The sequence below is a fragment of the Pongo abelii genome, chromosome 2, assembly GCF_028885655.2.
Source record: "Pongo abelii isolate AG06213 chromosome 2, NHGRI_mPonAbe1-v2.0_pri, whole genome shotgun sequence".
Classification (NCBI taxonomy): Eukaryota; Metazoa; Chordata; class Mammalia; order Primates; family Hominidae; genus Pongo; species Pongo abelii.
The window spans coordinates 52,794,250-52,805,272 of NC_085928.1; positions in this window are offsets into that span (position 1 = coordinate 52,794,250).

The window sequence follows — 11,023 nt, forward strand, 5'->3', positions numbered from 1 at the left end:
ATCTGTATTATTTTTGGGTTGCTTTTGATTGGTGGATTTTTTGGAACTCATTATGGGCTGTACTTTTCTGCTTTTGTTGCATGCCTTGTAATAGTTTATTGAATGCCAAATTTTACCTTTTTTAGCTGCTGGATATTTTTGTAGTCCTATAAATATTCTTAAGCTGTGTTCTGAGATACGGTTCCTTAGAAATAACTTGATGCTTTTTGGTCTTGCTTTTAAACTTTGTTAGTCAGAACTAGAACACTGTTTAGTGTACGGCAAATTTTTGCCTGAGTAAAACAAAATTCTAAGTAGTCTTCGGAATATGCCTTGAATTATGAGGTTTTATGCACTGACTAGCCATATAATAACTGTTCCCAGTCTTGTCTGATCTCCAAAGATTATTTTTCCTTTAATCCATTTAAGTGGTGGGAATTTTCTCATACACATGTACTGATTACCACTCAGTTGATTACTTGAAAAGGACCCTCTGCAGGGCTCCCAGATTCTCTCTCTAACTCTGTTTTTTGTTGTTGTTGTTTGTTTTTTGTTTGTTTGCTTTTTTATTTTTGAGATGGAGTCTTACTCTGTCACCCAGGCTGGAGTGCAGTGGTGCTATCTCGGCTCACTACAACCTCCACCTCCCAGGTTCAAGTGACTCTCTAGCCTCAGCCGCTGGAGTATCTGGGATTACAGGTGCCCACCACGGCATCCAGCTAATTTTTGTATTTTTAGTAGGGATGAAGTTTCACCATGTTGGCCAGGCTGGTCTCGAACTCCTAACCTCAGGTGATCTGCCTGCCTCGGCCTCTGAAAATGTTGGGATTACAGGCGTGAGCCACCGCGCCCGGCCTGGAATACATTCCTGAGAATCTTTTTCATTAACCTCCCCAAACTCCCAGTTTAATTTCCTCAATTTAGGGAGACTTCTGGGTTGCACCTGGATTACCCTCAATGTTTTGTAAGCTGCAAATTCTCTCCAGGCTGTAAGCTGGGGACAAACATAGGGCTAATTTGATTTCATTTTTTTCCCATATCCCAGGAACTTTTGTCTTTCTTTCCCTGGTGTCCGATGTCTTCAAAGTCATTGTTGTGTATATTTAGTCTAATGTCTTAATTGTTTCGGGTAGGAGAGTATGTCTAGTCACTGTTACTCCATCTTGGCTTGAAACAGAATTTGAAAACATATTCTTATCACGCAAAATCACAATATGATAAACATTTCCACTTCTTTTGCATGTACATTCATGTACTTAACTCCTTTTCCACAAATTAGGGAAAATGAGGTTTACATTAGAATAATAGTCCCAGAAATAGTATCTATAAAAAATAAATATTATAATGTATTTAACCCATCTGTTTAGTACTTTAATTCTTTCTGTAAGAACACATTCAAACTAAATAAGATACCTCTAGAGGCCAGAATGTTATTTTTTTCTAAAAGAATTTCATTCTTTTTCAGAATAGTCTTGTTGGAACAAAGGTTTTCCTTTACATTGCAGCAATATCTGTACTTCATTGTTCCTTGATTTACTATCTAGTGAAATTTAGAATAAAATATAAATGTTTCAGTACATGTCATCATTTCAAATTATTTAAGAGATTTTTCCTCCAACATGTTTTTTTCTTAGTTAACAATTTCAAATGCCTGCAATCGATGACATATGACTAGTTTTTTCTTAGTTAACAATTTCAAATGCCTGCAATCGATGACATATGACTAGTTTTTTCTTAGTTAACAATTTCAAATGCCTGCAATCGACGACATATGACTAGTTTTTTCTTAGTTAACAATTTCAAATTCCTGCAATCAATGACATGTGACTAGTTTTTCTGTTCTATAGCCATTCTCATCTGAACATACTACTTTTCACTTCAAGTTCTGATATTATTTTGTTGTTATTGCTGCTGTTGTTCTATCGACAGGTTTAACCTCCCAAGATTAGAAATTATTGTATTTGTTTTATATTCAATATTGGCTTTTATTTTCCCACGTTTTTCCATTTCTGTGCTCACCATTACTTACTGCATCTCAGAATGTCTGAATAGGATAATTTTCCTTTGTTTGTGAAGTATTCTCTATAGAATTTCTTTTAGTGAGAATCTAAGGATGGTTAACTCTCTCCGTTTTAGGTTATCTGAAAACCCCTTTATTTATCCCACATCCTAGAATGATAATTTAGGCAAACACAAAATTTTAAGTAGACTTCTAGCTTTATTATTCATGTTGAAAAGTAAAGAAAGTATAATTTTCACTCTTGGCAGAAAAGCTGTCTTTTCTCTCTTGCAATTATGCTGCTCTGCAGTTGGACTTTGATGTCTTTAGATATGAATTTGTTTTTAGTTTTCTTATTTGAGATTCATTTTTGTTTCCTGAATCCAAAGATTCATGACTTTTATCAATTAATGTTTTCTAACATTATCTTCCTCCTTCTTCACTGTTTTTCCTAGTTTTATAATAAAATATATGCTGAACCATTTTCCCTTCTTTTATTTTAACCATTCGTATTTTAATATCACTCATTGTCTTTCTGTGCTACATTGTCAGTAATTCTTTCAAATCTTCTGAAGTGGGACTTTTCTTTTTAGTTGTACTTAATCTGATGTTCCACCCTTCCATTGAGGCTATAATTATAATCTAATTTTTTTCTTTTTGGAGACGGAGTCTCACCCTTTCACCCTGGCTGGATTTGGTGACTTCCCTTTTCAGTTGTACTTAATCTGATGTTCCAACCCCTCCATTGAGGCTATAATTATAATTTAATTTATTTTTTTTTTTTTTTGAGATGGAGTCTCATCCTGTCACCCAGGCTGGAGTGCAGTGGCACGATCTTGGCTCAGTGCAACCTCCGCCTCCCAGGTTCAAGCAATTCTCCTGCCTCAGCCTCCCAAGTAACTGGGATTACAGGTGCCCGCCACCACACCCGGCTAATTTTATATATATATTTAGTAGAGATGGGGTTTCACCATGTTGGCCAAGCTGGTCTTGAACTCCTGATCTCAGGTGATCCACCCCCCTCAGCCTCCCAAAATGCTGGGATTACAGGCGTGAGCCACTGCGCCTGGCCATAATTTAAATTTTCATGTCTAATCTTTTTTATTTTTTGAGAGCCATGCTTCCCTACTTAATTTTTTTCCTTGTATTCCCCTAAATATTATAAATGTGCTTAGTTTATAATAAATGTCACATAATTCCAATACCTGAAGCTCTTGAAGAGTTAATTCTGCCGTATGCTGTGTGCCTCTCTGATGCTGCCTTTTGTTTCTCTCATGTGTTTTCTCAATTTTGTTTTAAATTTATCAGAATCCTGCAAGTCCTAGGAATGAGTTTTTCCAGAAAATTCATTTTCCTCTAGCTGCATCCAGTCCCCAAATCATGCTGACAGTGTCAACAACTTTAGATTTATTTATCGTCTTGACTTATCCTGACTGAAGCAGGGAAAGTAAATTTGAACTCTAAACTGCATAGAGGATGTGAGTGTGACTATGAAATCTCAAATAGCCTTTTTAAAAAATATGCAGAATTCAGACCAAGTCCGGCAGGCTTCTCCCCTATTTCCAGTGTCCACGTCTGACAGGCTTCTCCCCTATTTCCAGTGTCCACAGGCTGGCTCTGCTTCTATTGCACTTGTTTACAAAGGGTTGAATCACTCACAGGTCCTGATTGTAATGGAACCAGCTTGTTTACCTCATGGTATTTAAGATCTGCCCCTTGCTCCCAAGATGTTTGTTAAAACAGGACACAAGCCAGGCACAGTAGTGCAGTCTATAGTCCCAGCTATTTGGGCGGTTGAGGAGGGAGTGTCATTGCCTGAGCACAGACCCAGCAGTTGAAGTCCAGCCTGGGCAACATATCAAGAGATGTATTTAATCTGTCTGTTTAATGCTTAATTCTTTCTGTAAGAACATATACAAGCAGTCATTCAACCTATATAAAATACATCTAATAAACCACTTCATTATGATTAGCTGAACCTATTCTCTTTCTCTGTATAAGATTAGAATGAGCCATGCATCTTCAGCATTTCTCTTTTTGTGGTGAAGTCTCCAAAGTCCCTCAAACTGTTTTGGTGAGCGTCTTTTCTGTACCCTGGGATGCAGTTCACAGAGGCTAGAGAATTGAATGAATTAATACTGGTAGGTGGTCTCTTTAAAATTTCCTAACACTGGGGGGATTACAATTTTTTATAACAATATTTGTTCTACGGCATTCAGTTTAAAGAGTGTGATATTTGTCACAGGTAAAGAAAATAGTGGTTAGGGAATTCTCCATCGTTTCCAAAAGTAGAATCCTTTACCTCCTACTCAAAAAGTTTCTTCTTTCTCTAACAGAATATGATTAATCTTTATGTTACTTTGTCATTTTGTAAGCCTCAATTCAGATGGAGTGACACACTTATACATCAAACTCTCGTTTTCTAGGACAGTCATTCTTATTCTGAAGCCATTTGTGATAAAATATTATTATTTATTTCCAGTCGGTTATGCATTTTATAAAATATGATAAGGTAAATTATTAGAAAATAATTGCGAGCTGGGAAATCACAGCCAGTTCAATTGCCATGAAAGTTTCTAAACGGTCTCCATTCCTGTACTCATGGCACCAGTTCATGGATCACACCTTGAGTAAAAATGACAGGATATGCAGCTGTCTGACTACATCCTCCCTGGTTATAAGAGACTCTAGAGTGTGCTTTCTTTTCATTGCCACTTTTTGCTTGTTTGTTTGTTTTTGAGACAGGTTCTCACTCTGTTGCCCAGGCTGGAGTGCAGTTGTGCAACCACAGCTCACTGCTGCCTGGATCTCCCAGGCTCAAGTGATCCTCCTACCTCAGTCTCCCGAGTAGCTGGGACTACAGGTGCACACCACCACACCAGGCTTAATTTTTGTATTTTTTGTAGAGAAATGGTTTTGCCATGTTTCCCTGGCTGGTCTGGAACTCCTGGGGTCAAGCAGTTCTCCCTCCTTGGCCCCCTAAAGTGCTGGAATTACAGGCATGAACCCCTGCACCTGGCCCTCAGTGTCACTTTCTTAAGAATATGTCTTTACTTTGAATAGAGATTCATTTAGTCACTTCTTTCATGATACAGTTTTCGTCAGGGTAATGAAGGTCTAGAGAATTTATCAGCTTTGTAAGTATTCAGAAATTTTAAACCACCATTAACACTGTGCTTGGCCTCCATTCTCTATTGTGATCTGTAACCTATTTCTCTCCCCATTTTAAGATCTAATGTTTGCTCCTAAAACTTGTAGTGCCTTTCCAACACATTTGTACTCTTTTCTGTGAGTGAACAAACACTCTGGTTATAGCATCTTCTATCTAACGGATCCCTGTTTCTTTTAAAAAGTTGTGCAAACTTCAGTCATCCCATTCCAATATTTAGCTTCATTCAACACTATCTTGATGATGTATTTGAAATTAGATTTACTTTCCTTCCAACATTATATATACCACCCTGTGGTAAAGGTCAATGTAACAAAAGCGAACTCAAAGTTAAGGTGTATGTGTGTGTTTATTTATAGATTTATGTAAAGTTGAAAGAGAAAAAAAGAAACATATTTTTAACTTCTTTCTGAACTTTTTAAAGTGTTATTTTTTTAATTTTTCATATTGCCATGCTTGCTTTCCCCGTTTGAACAGCAAGCATGTACGATATGTGTGTTGTATTCTTTTTTCTTCCTTAATCAATTGTTTTCTTGTTAAAGACAGGTATCCTATTAAAAAACATGTTCTACCTCGCCATGAGATTTGAGCTACTCCTAGACTGATATATACCATGCTCCAAAAATTCTCCCGGCTCTTACTGTTCACAAAGCCAACTGTTATATCTTCAGAGATTTTTCTTGTTTCTAAAGCCCCAACGGTACATATACAGCCATTGATACTATGAAACTCCTGAGGTCTCCAATTATCTTATCAAGTTTTCAGGGAAAGCCCTTCCCCAGCTTTGTCTTGCAAGATGTAAAATGTATTTTTTCTCACACACAGTCCGTGACTACGTATCTTTAGTAAATTGTATCCTGTGTTTCATTTTGCAAGTAATGTGTCCATTTGAATCGGTGTAAGTCAGTAGCATGTGAGACTGATGATTTTCAGCAGGCCTCCCATCCCATAATAGACATATTTTCTGGAAACACAGCCTGCTTTCTGACTATGTCTGCTAATATTTTTTAAATCATCTGGTATAATAGATGGTTGCCAATGGACAAAAATAATTTCTGAATTAGGGCATGGTAAAGCAACTCCTGCATTGTAAGCTATTTTTATTTTTATTTTTATTATTTTTTTGAGACAGAATTTTGCTCTTTTTGCCCAGGCAGGAGTGCAATGGCACGATCTTGGCTCACTGCAACCTCTACCTCCCAGGTTCAAGTGATTCTCCTGCCTCAGCCTCCCAAGTGGCTGGGATTACAGGCATCTGCCACCACACCCAGATAATTTTTTGTATTTTTAGTAGAGACGGGGTTTCACCATGTTGGCCAGGATGGTCTCGGTCTCTTGACCTCGTGATCCACCTGCCTCGGCCTCCCAAAGTGCTGGGATTACAGGCGTGAGCCACTGTGCCCAGCCTGTAAGCTATTTTTATATATAACCTGTGCAATAAACTTTTGCGCAGTCATGCAATTATCATATATGGCACATATTTTCATCTATATAGTTAGTATATCTGTGTGTGTATATATATATTTATGTATAAAATATTCAGAAGTTATATTTTTAATACTCAATAATGATACAATTCTTACACTATATTTGTTTTTCTCTTCCAGCATGTTCAGCAGGGAGAATTTTAATTAAACTGAATTTTCAGATTCTATTTTAATTGTACAGATGTCAATTTTTGTATTTAATGACTACAATTTACACACATTGCATAAACCTATGCCAAGTGGTAATTTGTAAGTCTGGCATTTTTATGTAATCAAACATCAGAGACTTTTGACTGTATTCATGACAAAGCCTTTAGAAAAATTTTCCATCATGTACCATTCTGACAAAAATCATGACAATGTACTAATCCTGATATTTTAACAATTTCTAGATAGAAAATTAAAAGCTAATGTTGTCCAGTCTTTTGAAAGTTGATTTTGATTTAGAATCTCTTCATCTTTGAAAAAAATCCATCTTACTAGTTTGTGAAGGTTGACTTTGCTAACCTCAGCTGTCTGCTGCTAGTGAACACCACCCATCTTGAAGGTCGCACACACAAAGAAAACTTTTGGTAAGTGTGCATTTTAGTTTAAAATAAAAAAGATATGGTACTTGAAATTAAGAAAGATTTATGTAATCTATTTGATTACAAGAGGTGGCACATGTATATAAAGAACTTACTCAAAGGCTAAGTCTGTTTAGTGATATCAGGAAAGGCGCAGAGTATGCTAGTACTATCAAAGTATACTTAGGAAGCTTTCAGGAAGAAGCAGCACTTCAGGGCATTGAACCCATACTTAATTTTATCCCGAATGATCAGACCTACAAATCTGCAAATCTATTCTATATACTCAAGGACCCCAACGTGTTGCTGATACTCATGTAATTCAGCATACTTCCAATTCAAGCTAGAATTCCCTGATAGAATGTTGACTTTCATTTTGGAGATCATCTTTGGCAGCAGGATGATCCTTTCGGTCTATATTTCTGGTTAAGCAAGTACAGGATATACCAAGCATCACTTTGTATTATGTTTGGCAGGGAATACCATTAGCTGTGAAGAAAGACAGTCCTTAGAAGCAAGCACGTGCATACACATGCCCTTCTCTCACACTTTAATCTAAAGGTTCACTTAAAAGACCATATGTTTCTCTTTAAATGTGTGTGTGTGTGTGTGTGTGTGTGTGTGTGTGTGTGTGTGCCCACACAGGTGCACGTGTTACCATTTTACATTTAAAGGCTGGCAGCCTCTGTTCCACCAGAGTAAGTCTCCACTCAAATGTTCTTTTGCTAGAGGGAATTTTAAAATTCCGTATAGCTGTAGCCTTAACCTTGACTGTCTTTCATTCTCAAATATCTATGCAGTTACATGTGCTGAGTGACTTACAACGAAATGAGAGAAAATTCAGTGACTTGACATTTACAAGTCCCAGATGATTCGTTTGTTTATCACCAGAGTAAATATTTAGGCAGCGGAATTAAATTGGAAAATGTTTATCAAGTTTCAAACCACCTTTCTTTCAATATATAAAACATAAACCCAGAGGCCTAAGCATAGGGAAGTGTACCTACCAATGTGTCCTACAGAAAAGGACACATTTAGATGTCCCAATAGGTTTTCTTTACCCACTAGTTTGTTTTGAAAACTTCTGCCAATATTTTAGGATAGTGCTATTGAAATAACACCTAATAAACCATAACTCGCATGCAACTACACTTTATTAATCATTTTATGTAATCTTACAACGCAAGCAGTTCTCTGAGTGTATTTTCTCACTCTATTTCAGTTCGAGGATCTACTCTAGTGGCCTCACCAGAATGGCATATATTTCTCTCATTACTTCTAACACTATGTCTGTCTATGTTTGCACACTTGGGAACAGATTAATTCAAAAACTCTCTGACCATAACCTGAAGAGAAACTTTAAAATTATGTCTCAGCATAAAAGCATGATGAAAATAAACAAGGGCATGTTATTCTTGCTTATAACAACATTGTATGAATAAGCTAAAGAATGTCATCTAAAAAAATTAAATTTCCAATGGTTTTCAGAATGATTTTATTGTCATGAAAAAAGAACACAATTATGCAAATGACCTTTAAAATCCAAGAAGGTAGTGCTATCGCATCATCATGATGAACAAAATCATTACAAACTTAGCCTTTGCAACAAAGTCAGAAAGTAAATAATCAGAGTTTCCATGTACACATAAAAAATTATATATAGAACATCCTTTGAATCATTTTAAGTGTACAATACAGTAGCATGAATTACATTCACAGTGTTACTCAAGCATCACCACTGTATCCACATGTTTCCATTACCTCAAGTTTCTTAATGGGCAGAAACTTTACCCATTAGGTAGTAACTCCCTATCCTCCACCACCTGAACCCTCTGCTAACCTCTAATCTACCTTCTGTCTTTACGAATTTGACTATTCTAGATATTTCATATAAGTGGAATCATATAATATTTGCCATTTTGTGTCTGGATTGTTTCACTTAGAATAATGTTTTCAAGATTTATTCATATCATAGCATGCATGAGAACTTCATTTCTTTACTTGACAGAATAATATTCTATTATACGCATATACCCCATGTTGTTTACCCACTCATGGCTTGAGTTGCTTCTGCCTGTTGGCTACTATGAATAATGCTGCAAGAAATGTGCATACAAATACCTGCTTGAGTCCCTCTTTTCATTTCTTTTGGGTATATATCTAGGAGTGGAATGACTGGGTCATATAATAATTCTATTTTGATCTTTTTGAGGGGAACCACTAAATTGTTCTCCACAGTAACTATACGATTTTACATTCTCATGTGGTTTCCAATGTTTCCACATCCTTGCCAAAACTTGTTATTTTCTGTGCTCTTTATTATAGCCATCATAACAGGTGTGAAGTGTTATGCATTGTGGGTTTGATTTGCCTTTCCCTGATCATTAATGATATTAAGCATCTTTTTATATTCTTACTGGCCAACATTCAGGAATATTCAATGCACTAAAATATGACAATTACTTTCTGATGCCCTTATTTAACTGGAGTAAGAAATGTTTTAATGTCAGCCTGAAATATTAGAATACAAACATAGATTTAGAAAATACACTAACTTCACAAAAATTAGCCAGGCATGGTGGTGGGTGCCTGTAATCCCAGCTATTCAGGAGGCTGAATCAGGAGAATCCCTTGAACCCGGGAGGCAGAGGCAGGGGTTGCAGTGAGAATCCGTCAGAAAGAAAGAAAAGAAAGAAAGAAAGAAAGAAAGAAAGAAAGAAAGAAAGAAAGAAAGAAAGAAAGAAAGAAAGAAAGAAAGAAAGAAAGAAAGAAAGAAAGAAAGAAAGAAAGAAAGAAAGAAAGAGAAGAAAGAAAGAAAGGAAGGAAGGAAGGAAGGAAAGAAAGAAAGGAAAGAAAGAAAGGAAAGAAAGGAAGGAAGGAAGGAAGGAAGGAAAGAAAGAAAAGAAAGAAAGAAAGAAAGAGAAAGAAACAAGGAAAGAAGGAAGGAAGGAAAGAAAGAAAGAAAGAAAAAGAAAGAAAGACACTAACTTCCATCTCAAATACATTTTAAAATGTTTCTTACTCAGTGGAATGTGGCCTTAACCCACAAATGATATACATTTCCACCAAGAATTTTGGATACATCCTTGAACAACAACAACAAAAAGCCCCCTTCTCACCACTGTCTCTACTTTAAGCCCTCCAGACTTAAATGCTCAGTAACAGTGACAATCATGAAAATCACAGAAATTGTATTTGTGAACTGCTTCTTCCCTCCAGATATTAATACACTCCTTGAGATCAAAAGTAAATGCAGAAATTAAATATGCGTTAGATATTTATTTTACTAGTGAGATTTAAATTACCTTTACATTAAAATATGTTAATAAGCTACTCTGGGCCGGGCGCGGTGGCTCACGCCTGTAATCTCAGCACTTTGGGAGGCCGAGGCGGGCAGATCACAAGGTCAGGAGATCGAGACCATCCTGGCTAACACAGTGAACCCCGTCTCCACTGAAAAAATACAAAAAATTAGCTGGGCGTGGTGGCGGTTGCCTGTAGTCCCAGCTACTTGGGAGGCTGAGGCAGGAGAAAAGCGTGAACCTGGGAGTCGGAGCTTGCAGTGAGCCAAGATCATGCCACTGCACTCCAGCCTGGGCCACAGAGCGAGGCTCAGTCTCAAAAAAAAAAAAAAAAAAAAAAAAGCTAATCTGGTGCATCAGTGTTGCACAAATATTGGTATTTTCCCCAAGGAACCATACAAATCTGTGGGATTATAGTTAGAAGGAAGGACATGGCAGAGAGAGAGAGAGATGAGGATAGATGTGCACCTGCTATGCTCTAGGCTGTTGTTTCCCAAACTTGCCTCATAAATATCATGCAG